The sequence below is a fragment of the Castor canadensis genome, chromosome 13 (genome assembly GCF_047511655.1).
Source record: "Castor canadensis chromosome 13, mCasCan1.hap1v2, whole genome shotgun sequence".
Lineage (NCBI taxonomy): Eukaryota > Metazoa > Chordata > Mammalia > Rodentia > Castoridae > Castor > Castor canadensis.
In genome coordinates this window covers 51750402-51765020 of record NC_133398.1, presented here as the reverse complement: position 1 = coordinate 51765020, position 14619 = coordinate 51750402, and the positions used below count along the sequence as shown (strand labels likewise).

The following is a 14619-nucleotide window of genomic DNA, read 5'->3' as shown; positions in this document are numbered from 1 at the left end:
GAAACCAACCTGACATCTGCTTAATCTTCTCCCTCAGCCTCCAACTCCATACTGGATATTTCAAATGGATAACAACTTGAAAGCTCCATGTGGACTTCTCTTTCATTATTATTATTTCAAACGCTAAATGTTATCTACTTAAGGATCTTACCTTGGCTCCATGCCCTGGCAGAAGGCAGGATTTTTTAGCTAATAAGGGCCTGGAGGCTTTACAAGACCACAGGAGTTTTTGAAAATATTCCTACATATTCATAGGAGTCAAATTAATAGATCTGGTGCCAGATGTAAAGTGGCGTTTTATGGGTAGCTTTAAAAGGTACTAATGGGGTAACTTTTAAAGCTACTTTAAAACATGTAGTTATGAATCTAATGCAAAATCATGTTGCCTTTTCATCTTGGCTATGTGTTCTCTGTTCTGTAATGAAACAATCAAAAAAAACCTGGCATCTTTCTCACCTGGAAGGGTATCTGGCATTCAGGAAAGAAATTTAGGCTAAACACCTTTTAACTGTCCTTTCAGTAACAATTAAAAGCTTTGCCCTTGACTCACTGACACAGTTCATAGCCACACACAATGAAAGCAAAATAAATCTTTCCTGTGTGGCACACTACATGGCCTCAGATGGAGTAAAACATGCTAGCCAAGTTTGTATTTTTACAGGCTTTAAACTGCTGAAGAGCTAACAGAAGTATTGACAGCAGAGCACCAGGTAAGCAGGGTGAAGAAAAACCATAACTAACTACAAGATTTTATGAAAAAGGACCCACAGGGGTCAGACACAGGCTTGTCTGAGAAAGCAGAGTCCCCCTCACCTTCAACAGTCACAGTTCTAGCCATAAGACAAATGAAAGCATACTAGCAAAAGTTAACTAGCATATGTGAACCATCACAAAAGCAAGGCCACATCTCAGCAGAACAAAAATTATCAACTAAAACAATAAAATGCTTACTAGACTGTGTTTTCAGTTATTACTAACTTTTTTAGGCAAAGCTATCTTTTTGACATCTTTTTAGCATACTTTAAATCTTGGAGTCCTTTAGACATATATTCTCATCCATAAGGTGGTTATTACCAGGATCCTTATTTTATTACAAAAAAAGAAAAACTAGTTTAGAAATATTTAGACTCTACAAGTATTTACAAAGTTTCAACTATATGTCAGGTACTATTTGCTTCCTATTTGATTCAATCAACAATTTTGTTAGATATGATTCACATTTCAGAGACCATGAAATTAAGCACAAAAGATAGATGTAAGTATTTTGCTCCAGATCACAAAGCTAGTTCAACTGTCAGACCCAGTGTCCTGGCTCTCCAGACTCTTTCTGGGACACTAGTTTTTTCCTTTGTTTATAAAACACCTCAGTATATTGACAGATAAATGGATAGAGAACATGTGATACATATACACAATGGAATATTATTTAGTCTTTAAAAAGAATTAAATCCTGCCATTTGTAGCAACATGGGTGGAACTGGAGGACATTATATTAAGTGAAATAAGCCAGGCACAGAAATATAAACACACACAGCAGTTCTCACATATGCGGATGGTGAAAAAGCTAACCTCATAGAAGTAGAGAATAGAACAGTGGTTGCCAAAGCCTAAGAAGGGCGAGGTGGAGGGAGAGAAAAAGAAAAGATAGTTAATGACTACAGGGGTGCAGTGTGATAGGAGGGATGACTTTCAATGTAGGATAGCTACAGTAGGGTAACTATGGTTGATGACAATTAATTGTGTATTTCAAAATACCTACTAAAGAGGATTTTGAATGTCTGCAACAGAAATGACAAATATTTGAGGTGATGAATGTTCCAATTACCCCAATCTGATCTTTATACACATATGTTGAAATGTCACAGTGTATCCAAATATGTATAATTAGTACATGCCAATTAAAATATATATATATATTAAAAAGTTGAAAAGCAACATTTTAAAAATGTTTCTTTGCAAAAAACCAAAATTTGGTTTACTTAGGTCTCAATAAAAATGGGTGAAAAGAAAAAAAGATCTGTGTTCTCAGTAAAGGACAAATAACCTACCTTCCTATGCCCAACGTGCCATGATTATAAGCAGATTCCTGTAGCCAGCACATATGTACAAGTGCACACTAATGCAGAAGGCAAATGGTGGTGGTATAGATGTTGCCAGAGCTGCCAGAACCTCACAGACTGCCATAAACTCAACTGAAAAGCACTGCAGGCAAGAGGGAGGATTCAGTAAGACACTTGAGGATGTGTGTGTGTGTGTATGTGTGTGTGTGTGTGTGTGTGTGAGAGAGAGAGAGAGAGAGAGAGAGAGAGACAGAGAGAGAGAGAGACAGAGACAGAGACAGAGAGAATACAAGCAGAGGCAAGAGGCAAGAAACGTGTTGTTGTTGAAGTGAGACTAAGCCTACCTCCAGGACCAAGGGAAAAAGAACTCAAATCCTGGTGGGGAGCATTTATGAGTTTCAGCGAGAGGCACTTTGTCAGGTGGAAGACGCTAAAACTCATTAAATACACACACCTTAAATATTTTACTTAACATTTATAAGTACACATTAATCAACCAATCTTTTGATGCATGATCAAGGCATTTTCAATGAGGTCCAACAAACGTTGGACCTCTTACTGCATTATCTACAATCACCATTTATGAACAAGAAGCCAGAGCCTCGTGTGACTGTTAGAATGCTAGAGTTCTTCTGGATTTCCCCCTGGGTGTTTTAGACCTAACAAGACAAGACACCTCCCTCCCTTTCAGGTCTCAATTTACTTTTCACAGAAACAATTATTTTTGTATGCATTATTAGTTTATATAGCTTTAATCAAGTAATTAATTGTAAGTAGAACAGACCACATACTTGGGAACTACCACATTAGCTTTATGGTTCATTCAACCCTTGGGAACAAAAGCACACAGTGTAAGAGAGTATCTACCTGTGAGGACAGGCGTGAGTGTGCTCTATAGAGAGGAAGAGAGCTGTTCTCAGTGCAGGCCCACTGCATGAACTTCTTTTGGTTGCAGAACTTGTAGGGCCCTGGAAGGGACGGTGGGGGGGGGGAGGGCATAGGTGGAGGACACAGCAGCACGCACATTTCCACTTAGGTGACCCAAGAAGTGAAGACAAAAGGGACCCTATCAGTTTATCTTTACCTATATTTTAGAGACAATAAAATTTCAATGTTCATGTGCTGAGGCTGTGCCTTTCCTTAAGAAATGAGAAGATGGCTGTGCCAACATTTTTTCTTTTCCAAAATGATGGCTTTTTTTCCTATTAAGTGATAAATTACATTTGAATATAATTTTTGTTTTATACATGCAATGATGATTTGGTTAAAACCAATATGCTATAGTCTCCAGTGAATATAACTAAATCTATATTTGTGAACAGAAATACCATCAGAGGCACAACTGAGATGCTAATTTTTTAAGGGAACTAACTGTACCCCTCCCCACAGACACATCTTGTTTCTTTCAGTGTGTTATTGTTCAGTATAACTCTTTTTCAAAATACTTACAACTTACGGTTAGGAATTTAAATATTTTGTATTTTGTCATTTATTCTTCCACATATACAATAAACATTTAACTGCATGGTTGCAAATACTTAAATGTAATGGTTTAATATTTATCCACCAAATTAAGGATATTAAAGTAAGCTAATATGTCTTGACAATTATGCAACCTGAGGAAACAGAAGGGGGAAAACCCAGTCCCTTTATACAGAATACAAGTGGCACTTTACCAGTTGCAATAATTTTAAGAGTGCATACAAACATTAGAGGAAATATAATCATATTTCATGATGGCAAAGACAGCAAAAACAAGGTGTTCGATAACTTTCATGTTATCAGGCCTCTGCACAGTTTCTATAGGAAACAGGGAGGCAGAAATTTCTTTCACTTTAACATCCTGCTATTGAAATTTCTCTGAAAACTATTTGCTTTTTTAAAATACAGAAGCAAATGTTTTGGGATTTTAGATTCACATCTCTCTGCTGTCTCAATAAAAGATTAATTTGTGGTCCTTGCCTCGCTGTGTTATTTTGGGGGCTTAATATTATTCATGGTAGAATCAGTTTAAAAAACAATCTCTGGTCTTTCCTTGGGAGTTCTGAAGAGCTTCACAACCTTGGCTAGAGTATGTGCTCCCACACAAAGGCAAGGGGCTTCAAGAGCAGGCAAAGGGCAATCCAATTTACACACCTTGCTTACTTTGGCCTCCAGTTTATCCCCGGATTTTGTTGTATGAACTTATTTGCACAAGAGGGCTTACACCCTGTACTGTGCACCACTGAGAGGACCAAGCCTTGTCTCATTTACACAGTGAGTTCTCCCAGCCCTGTGGCCTATCTACTCCACCTCCATAAAGGGGGCAGACCAAGAAAAAAATCCATCTCCAGACTGCTGAGATGCATTTATGGTTTAGACTCCTCAATTAAAATATATAAATTAATCAAGAGGAGTCTTAAATTCATAAAAACATGTATGTTAACAGCTTGCACCATGTAACTTAACATTTGTTGAGTGCCAATTACGCATCAGGCGTACAGCAAAGATCTGGGAAAACAGAAAATTTAGAGACAGTGAACATCTTCAACATATTCAACTGCTCAGGAAAAAAGTCACATAAAAACAGCGATACTCAAAGCATACATAAGTGGTCAGTGGAAGAAGCACGAAGGGGGCAGATTATTAGAAAAGCACTGCAGAACAGGTTCATAAAGCATCAGAAAGTACCACAACGGGGGACCGAGAGTTGCTAATATTTTAGGATGGCTGAAGTATAAGGGAGAATAAAGAAAAACAAGGGAATAAAGGGTCAGACTGAAGACTTAAAAGCAAGGCTTAAAATAAAATTTAAAGCATTTGAAACTGTTAAAAGGATGCCAGGGACCAAACTCATAACTGATAAATAGGGGGCAAGAATTGAGCATTGTATTTTACTTCTCCTTTACAAACTGTACTTCTTGATAAACAAGAGATAGAAGATGGAGAGTTGCTCTTTTTAGGAGAAGTCTGGCTAATAAATGGAGAGAATGCTGGAATAAAAATACCACCAATTTGCAGCTACTAATGAATCAACCACATAGGCAATGAACATCAAAGGTTTTATTAACACAAAAACATCAAGGTTGTCATACAAAATGGAGACAACCTTACCTTATAGGCTTCCTGATGGACAAAACTCCACAACTTTACCCATAAACAGTCTTGCTCTCCCCAAACCAAAAACTAACCTGAATCTGATCATGCCTCTAATTGTGACAACTCATTAACAGAAAACAGAGCTGGGGGTGTGGCTGAAGCAGCAGAATGCCTGCCTAGTAGGCATGAGACCCTGAGTTCAAACATCAGTACAGATTAAAAAAAAAATTAAATATATATACACATATCACAGATAATTTCAACAAAATCCAAACTGAAAATTCTAGAACAACCTACCTTCTTCCCCTTGTACTTTTATGTGTGTGTCTGTATATGTGAGAGAAAGAGAGAGACAGACGGACAGACACATAAGGGAGAACACATAAATTAAAAGAAATTTAAATGATATTTTTGGGCTGAAGGCACAGCATAAGTGGTAGACTGCCAGCCTAGTAAGCGTGAGGACCTGAGTTCAATCAAACAAAAACAAAAAAGTATTTTTACAAATATCTAAGTGTGGACCTTATTTTGGATTCTAATTCAAATAAGTAAACTGTGAAAAAAGAATTATGGCACTTTGATTCTATTGGAAATTTGCCCAGTGGCTAGACATTTGAGTATAAAACATTATTAGTTTAGATATGATAATGGTATTTTAGTTTGTTTTTAAAAGTTCTTATTTTTTAGAGATTCATATTGGAATATCTATGAATGAAAGAATATATCTTAGATCTTATAAAAAATTGCATTGAGGAAGGGGATGGTACTACACATGTAACAAGAACCATCAGCTAAAACTGTGTCATAGTGAATGAATATTCATATACTCCATGTATATTTGAAATTCTCCCTAATAAAAGACTTTAGAAAAGAACAAAGAGACACATTAAAGAGAATTTGGTACTTATTCTATATGGGAGCTGAGGTTTTGAAACAATGAAATGCTTTGTAAAATGGCAATGAAACTGACCCATAACACTGTTTTAATGAGTTAAGTTATATCCTTTTGTTTATTTCCTTCTAGAATTTGTCCGTTTTAGAAAGTTATGTAGAAAAGGACCTAAGGAAAGAAAAAGTCAGGAAAAGGAGGAACAACTCAAAGTGCAACCTGAGTTGAACTGAGTAATGAGAGACCACATCAAGAGCAAGTAGAAACAGGAAGGATAGAGAAGGAGATCGATTCACAGACATTTTGGGAGAAGGCAAAGTAGCCAACTGAAATGAGATTTGAAGGGGTAAAAACAATTTTCATGCACCAATAATTGTCTAAAATTATGTATTTCCTGTCACTGAAAGGTAAGCTCCGCACCCATCTTATTCACTGTTCTAACCCCTTGCCCTGTAACACATGATAGGCCCTCAATCAGTATTTGTTGAAAAGATATACTCAATAATAACTGACATTTCGAACTTGAACTAACACAGATGGAATGCATATTAACCTAATTAGGAAGCACAGCAGATGTTTTGGGATAATGGGTGGTGTAGGAGTATCCTCAGCTGCTACTAATAGACACCTAAAAATGAACTAAGATAGGAGTTTATTTTTCTTTGACTGAATGAGAACTCCAATATGATAAACAGGATCAGTATGGCAGCTCCATAATGTCAGGAGGCAGGAATCCAGTCTTTCCTGTTCTTTGTGCTCCTCCATACTTAGCATATACTTCTCATAGTATGGTAGCTAGAGCACCAGCTATCATATGCAAGTTTCAGGCAAGAAGAAGTAAAAAGGGAAAAGACAAAATGGTACATGGCTGGTGAGTTAGCTCCTTTGTACAAGGCTTTCCTATAACTTCCATCTAAAGGTTCTATTTATATCTGTTTAGCCAGACTGTCACATGACCATTTCTACCTGCAAGGAAGCCTATGGAATTTTTTTTTTTCCCCTGTTAGGCTCATTACTTTTCCACAAAACTGAGATTCTATTAGTAAAAAGGGGATAAAGGATATTGAATAGACAACTAGCAGTGCCTGAATTAGAGGCTTCAGTTTGGAATAGGTTGTGCCTTGAGTATCTAGTGTGTTTCAGGTACCCGCTGGCCAGTTATCCAAGCTAGTGGCTTATGAGAACAGTTGGGAGACTGGAGAAGAAGACATAAAAATTATGTTGGTAATAGGTGATCACAGGGAATGATTACATGACAGAAAAGGAGATGGAGAATGGATAATGTAAGGGAGGTAGAGGAAGACGGGCAGGCAAAGGAGACTTAGAGAGAGTGATCGGAGAGAGAAGAGTAGGCACAAGAAAGCCAAGGAGCAGAGTGGAAACGTTAGTCAAAGGAGCCACAGAGGCCAAACCAAGTGCCTCACAACAGCTTCAATATTAGAAGCTGGGTGGCACTGGGGACCTTTTCCAGGGGTAGTTTTAAGACTGGCTCAGGAGCAAAAGACACACCATGGTGGGATGAGGAACCTTGGAGAAGTCCATTAGCAAAGGGTGGGGAATGCCGGACTGTGGCCTACAGAGTATCAGGTTTACTGGGGGAGGCAGGCTGTTATGTGTGAGAAAGTGGGGCTGTTTGGTGTGCAGGGTGCTCATTACAAGTATAGATAGACTAAGGAGCACAGACCAGGGCACAGAGGCAGATATGGAAAGAGGTTGCTGGGTGGGAGGGAGGAGGATCCAGGTTTCTTCCACTGACAACATCAGCTTGGCCAAGTGAATGCTCCATTTACACTGGAGTGTTTTAATGCTCTTTTCATTAAATGATATTAAGACTTTTGATTTGTCAGATACATAAATACATCATTTTCTGTTTTGCTTAGCAATTTCCCTGCTTGAAATATTTTAAGTCATGATTACTCTGGTTGGTAATTTCTCAGAGACAATCTAAGAGACCAGGATGTAACTTAGCAGAATTTTCACCAATCACCCTCTGCAGCATCCGTTGGAACTCACACCTTTCTCACTTAGATATGACATAAAGCATTCTAGGTGCAATTCTGCTGAGGACATGAAACCTACGGTCATGCACATGCTGAGGTCAGGGCCACAGCTGGTGGGCTGAAGTAAGTGTGTGGGGACATGTTCTAGATAGTAACAGCTCACTAGGAACCACTTTAAAATGTTAAGAGGAGGAGAGCTGAAAAAGCGAGGAGGGATTGTGAAGGACTGTGAACCGTTCCAAACGGAAACAATGATGGCATGCCTAAGAGGGGCTGTATCCTTGGTGCTTTAGTTGGCAGTAAGAGTTCTGTGATCATGGGCAAGTTATTAAACTTGGCCTCAAATTCTCTGACAAATGTTATCAATTGCTGGTAAATGGACGGAATTGGAGAACATCATTCTGAGTGAGGTTAGCCTGGCCCAAAAGACCAAAAATCATATGTTCTCCCTCATATGTGGACATTAGATCAAGGGCAAGCACAACAATGGGATTAGACTATGAGCACATGATAAAAGCGAGAGCACACAAGGGAGGGGTGAGGATAGGTAAGACACCTAAAAAATTAGCTAGCATTTGTTGCTCTTAACGCAGAGAAACTAAAGCAGATACCTTAAATGCAACTGAGGCCAATAGGAAAAGGGGAACAGGTACTAGAGAAAAGGTTAGTTCAAGGGTGTAACCTAGAAGGTAACACCCACACACAGGAAATCAATGGGAGTCAATACCCTGTATAGCTATCCTTATCTCAACCAGCAAAAACCCTTGTCCCTTCCTGTTATTGCTTATACTCCCTCTACAACAAAATTAGAAATAAGGGCAAAATAGTTTCTGCTGGGTATTGAGGGGGTGAGGGGGAGAGGGAGGGGGTGGAGTGGGTTGTAAGGGAGGGGGTGGGGGCAGGGGGGAGAAATGAACCAAGCCTTGTATGCACATATGAATAATAAAAGAAAAAAAAAGAAAAAAAAAAAGGTAGCTAAAAGACAATACTGAAGTGTTCTCCTGACTGAAAACTCTGCCAGTGTCTCAACTATGAAGTAATGCTGCATAAGACATTGGATATGGTTTCTAAATTTGCTTAAATCCTAAAAAAAAATACTTATTCAGGGGCTGGAAATATAACTCAAATAGTAGAGCACCTGCCTTGAGGGTGAGGCCCTGATTTCAAACCCCAGTTGAGAATGCTTACTTACTTTGTAGAGTTTCTAAATAGAGAAAAGAGACATGGAACTATTAGTAGGTCCACAGACTCAATGAGGATAGACAGACAACACGTGACACATCAGCTTCCTCCTCCAAACCTTTGTATTCTGAGGGTAAACTATGAGAGTTCCTGTATTCATTTTATAAAACAAGAAGGACTGTGCCTGGCTTTTCTTCAAAGTGGGGAAGGGACTTGCTGCAGGTCTCTGACAGTTGCTGTACAATGAAGGCAGACTTGGTAAGCAACTCAGCATGCTAGTCATACTTGATTCTGACCTAAGATTATCAGATAACCTGCCACTTTAAAATAACCCAGCACAAGATCAGCAACAAGTCTGAGATTCAGTTTTAATTAAAACAACACTGGAAAATAATGGGAAAGAGGAAGAAAATTGCAAACAGCACTTTATACTACTGAATGTGCATCAGGTCATGTAGAATGGAATTTGTCAGATTCTAAACAAAATTAAACTAGGGTACACTTTTGGAAAGAGTCTACTTTGATTCTCAATAGAGTCTAGGGTAGAGTAAATGGAAAGTGGCATTTTAGAAATATGTGCTGGTGGCCACGCAAGGTGGCACAAGCCTATAATGCTAGCTACTTGGAACATAGGAGGATCACTGCTAAGGCTCACCTGGGAAGAAACACAAGAGTCTATCAGAAAAACAAACTCAGAAACTCAGAGCACCGTGGCTCAAGTGGTAGAGCATTTGCCTAATTAAGCACAGGGCCCTGAGTTCAAAACCCAGTACAGCCCCCCACCCCCAAAAAAAAACCTAGATAATACTGAGGTACACGAAGCAGGACTGAATCAGCATTTTAGAACTCATGCTGGCGTCTGCCTGCATCCATTATTCCTAACTAAGTCATATACTATAGCTGCTTTTTATTTCTTATTCTTTCCTTGCCACTGGACTGTGGCACCTCTACCAGTGGGCCAGATGGTTGGTTAACACTACTAATTTTTTTTCCTCAAAACATTTAGCAAATATCACAATGGTTTTAATTTCATGTGACATCTCTCTAAGCAAGGCTTCATCAGAGGTACAGTACAAAAAGCCTGAGTTTTGATGCTAAGCAGACCTGGATTAGTATTCTGACTCTGCCACTTCCACCCATTGTGTGGGTTAAATAATGGATAGTGAAAGTGTTCAGCACTTGCCTGGCAAGGAGGCACTCTATTCCACTAAACCAGTTGGATCACCTCATTTCCATGAGGTACACACACTGTCTACATTTGCCATCCATTCTTCCCACCAAGAATGCCTTCTACCAATCCCACACTCTCACCTCCACTAATTTATGCCAGCTTAAATTCTAATTTTGTACTATCTGTGCTGCTTAATACCATACTTGTATTACATATGAAGTGGCTACCACATTCATATTTTTAAACTGTTATTGAACTTTAACCACAGACTACGATAGTTAAACATGCTTAGAAGAAAATGTTTTTCATAACTCAAAGTGACATGATGGTTTATCATAATACTTAAAAAACAGAACAGCCACATAATATAGCACGTGTCTGCAATTTAATTAAAAAAAAAAAAAACAGCACTATTGTTCTAAGCACTGAGGTCCCCAGCCAGGGGCTCTCTAGTAACCACCTTGGTCAGTTAGTGAACAGGAGTATCTGAGGGCCCCACACATACATTTTCTTCCTTTTCTATGTCACACATTCTGTATATCTTTCCCTACTCTGATCTCCTTCCCTCCCCATTCTTTGTGTTTTCAGATTTAAAGGCAACAGTATTATCTCTAAACACTTCAGTAAATACTTTTCCATTTTCTCCTAATAGAAGGATTTTCGACTTTATCTGAGAACATTTCATTGTACGGTCACCTTTAATGATCTAAAGAAGCCTCTTAAAGGCAATTTTTCTTTATAGACCTTGACCCTACTTTGAAAGTTTACAATCATAAATTGTTATCCACTGAGAACAATTTCTCAAAGTTGTTTAAATAATTAGACACCAAAAGAAAACTATTCTCTTCCTACACCTTTGCATTATCTTGTCTCTTAATTTAAAGAAAGCACAGCCTACATTTTGAATGACTAGATTATAAAATGAACTTATGAAATGTATCCAAAAGATCCTTTGAGGTGCTTCCAAACTAGAAGACACCATTTGTTATTTGGTGGCACCTTCTGGGAAAGCTTGATATTGCAGCTCAGCTCTGTTAAACATAAATTCACATGCAAAAACAAGTGGGAAAAATTCTGGGAGCAAGGAGATAATACTAATGATATATCATAATAATGTGCAGTCTAGAACCATTGAACCTGTTTCATTTGAAGCTAGCATATGTAAGAAAAGTTAGAGGTTCCTGGATGACCTGTCAGTTCGCACAGGCTCTTGGTAAAGCCTAAACTAATAGGTCAACAAGATACGGTTCATAAGTAAGAAAAGAAAATGAGATTCAAACTTTCAAAGCAGTGTTGTCAACCTCATGATCCGCATCTCTGCAAATTTTATATGAATGCATGCAAAAGTAAGATTTGCATTACCCTCAACCTCCTCTTAAGAATACTCCCTTATCAACTGTGTTCAAATCCTGGCTCTGCCACTTTTAAACATGGCAACGTGGTTTCTTAAGTTTTGAATGTCAGTCTTCTCATCTTTTATAGATGATGGTGCCAAGTTCCAGTGATTCACACCTGTATCCTAGCTACTAGGGAAGCTGAGAGCAAGAGAATAGTGGTTCAAGGCCAGCCCAGGAAAATAGTTTGTGAAATCCCATCTCCAAAAGAACCAGAGCAGAATGGAGTGGAGGTGTGGCTCAAGTCACAGAGTGCCTACTTTGCGAGCACCTGCTTTGCAAGAGCAAAACCCTGAGTTTGAACCCTAGTCTCCTCCCCACTACCCAAATGATAATACTTATTCCACAGAATTGTTTTGAGGGTGAAATGAATTAAAACATGTCAAGGGCTTAGCAGGGTAACTGGCACACAGTAAGCACTCAAGAAACGTTTAGCTAGAGCTGTAAGGAATTCCATGGGTGAAGGGGGAGCTAGTCTTGCCAAAACTATGTTGACTCACACCATTGGCCAAGTGTCTAAAGATGACAGATGACACAATTACATTAATAATAAATGCAAAAACAGTGCACTGAATAGGTGATGCAGCGCTCCTGAAGAAGGCAGAATTTATTAGAGAGGATACTAGCTTGGACTGTGGACACAGCTCAAGTAGTAGAGCTCCTGCTCAGCAAGTGTGAGGTCCTGGGTTTAACTGCAAAAAAGAAAAACAAGCTCATTGTACGTGAGTGAAAATGCTGAGATGCAATGATAGAGCTCCCTGACTGTTTACAATATATTGTTACTCAGGGCTTTTTAGGTATTATTTAATTTAAAAACTAAGATATCACAACAGGCTGAGCATGCACAAGGAAAACAGGCCTGTGTGTATGTTTTTCTTTCTAATCCCCCTTTTAACTACTTCTAATCCTTTTTTTTTTTTTTAAAGGAGGAATCAATGACCAGCTAAACAGCACTGATCACATCCAACTAGAAAACACAAAAAAGCCTTATGAAGCAGAGACAGGTGAAGTATCTCCATGCATGCAACAGTTAACTTTGTTCCAACTGTTTTAATTAACACCCCACACTGAGCTGAATCTACCAGAGGAAGAATTGCAACCCCTTCAGGTATTTTTACCTCCAGTTATAAAACACAGAAAATAGGAGCCCAGAAGGAGAGCCCCCCTGGAGAGTGCCACAGCCCTTAATGAATGGCCTCTCCAGCTGCTCACTGGCCATACTCACAGACTTTACAGCTCCTGCATGTGCTGGAATTACAAGTCATTAAAAAGCCACTTTGAAAACACAATAAAGACCTTCTTCTCTGGCTGCAACAACCTCCATCACATAAAATCCTAAGGCCTGTGCTTCAACAGCAGGACGTTTATTGCCAGCTCCAGACAGTTTAAGCAGGGCAATGAACAGGGTGGGGCAGGAGGAAATGAGGCACAACAAAAGAAGGGAAGTTTCTTTTCCTTTCCTTCCTTTTTTTTTTTTTGAAAGAAACTTCTGCTAATGCAGTTTGAAGTATTTGTTCTGTATCTGAACCACCATCCACCTTTGAGGAAAATATGCTACCATGTGATGAGATTACATTTTTCTATCCAAGAAAACAACTTTGGTAAGCCCTAATCATCAAAAAGATGTGGTTGAAATCTCATTTCTCACACTCCAAGTTGAAGTAAGTGACATTTTTGCCAAATGTAACTTGTCCCTGTTTAAGGAAAGGTAACAGAAACTTTAAACTTCACTTGTAAATTATGATTAGGTCTCCACAACACACAGTAAAAAAGGGAAGGCAACAATATGGAAATTACTATCAAAACTGAACCCAATCTTAAATGGCAATTGTAAAATTTTCTTTACTGTTTTTTCCTCCTCTGCTCTCAATACAAAACCTCCTCGTATCACAAAACCAAATAAATTCCATGGGCCTCTCTTTAGAAGCTGAGTCATATGAAAAAAACAAACACTGAGGAACTACAGAAGGGGTGAATTATTTTTATTATCAATTAAATTATAAACAAGTTAATAAAAATCAATTTATAAATTTTTTGTTGATAATGATACACTCAGACCCTCATTCTTTCCAGTTGCCAGTGTCAGTCAACAATAAGAGCAGTCACTCATCTAGTAACCAGAAGTTAAGTGGACCATTATGCCACCTAAAGATGAACTCCTAAACCAAGACTCACTTTCCTACAATGGGAATTAGTGAGGTCCTTGAATGTAAAATATTCTCAACTAAAACATTCCCTTAACATGCTTTTGCTCACTACCAAACAGTCCTACCACATCCTTTTCTCTTCCCAACCCAAATTCTTCTATAGGGAAAATGATGAAGTTTCATGCAACACTATTACATTTCTTTGTAACATGAGAAACATTTCAAGAATCAAAAACATTTAAAAATTGCCCCTTCAATTATATTAATAGTAAACCAAAGATAAATAATTTCTAAGGGTGTTTTCTTTTAACAGTAAGTAATAAAATTTAAAAAATTAAAACAACCAAGGGTCTGCCCAGTGCAGTTCTGGGGGTGTTCTTCTTCTTTATCTCATTTAATTAAAAAGCTAAAAAAAAGATCTTGGGAAACTTTGTCTTAACTTTTGGTTTAAAACTCATACTGTTTCCTATATTTTTCCGGTGACTATGTAACATGAGCATATCAAAATCAAGACCACATACCTCCTTAAGACAAAATTCAGAGCAAAATGACAAACAAGTACTTTTCCCCAACTTCAAGCCCACAAACCTACACACTTGAAAAAGGACATGAGTTCTATATTTTTGAATATCAGAATCTTTTTCAAAGTTATAAAGTATAAGGGTTCAGAAGCCAAGTTTAACTAACATTTTTTTTGA

General features: G+C 38.3%; 1 protein-coding gene across 4 annotated transcripts in view; it reads right to left on the bottom strand.

Annotated features, from left to right (window-relative positions):
- The window catches only part of Mllt3 (MLLT3 super elongation complex subunit), a 276781-nt gene that overhangs the window by 56872 nt on the left and 205290 nt on the right, over positions 1–14619 (bottom strand). Inside the window, exon 1 of one of the 4 annotated variants that reach the window (XM_020185768.2) lies at positions 13000–14338. The exons of the other annotated variants lie outside the window; for them this stretch is intronic. The gene's annotated coding sequence lies outside the window, so the exon portion shown is untranslated. Of the gene's footprint in view, positions 1–12999; positions 14339–14619 lie in introns of those variants that run through there. 4 annotated transcript variants of the gene reach the window in all.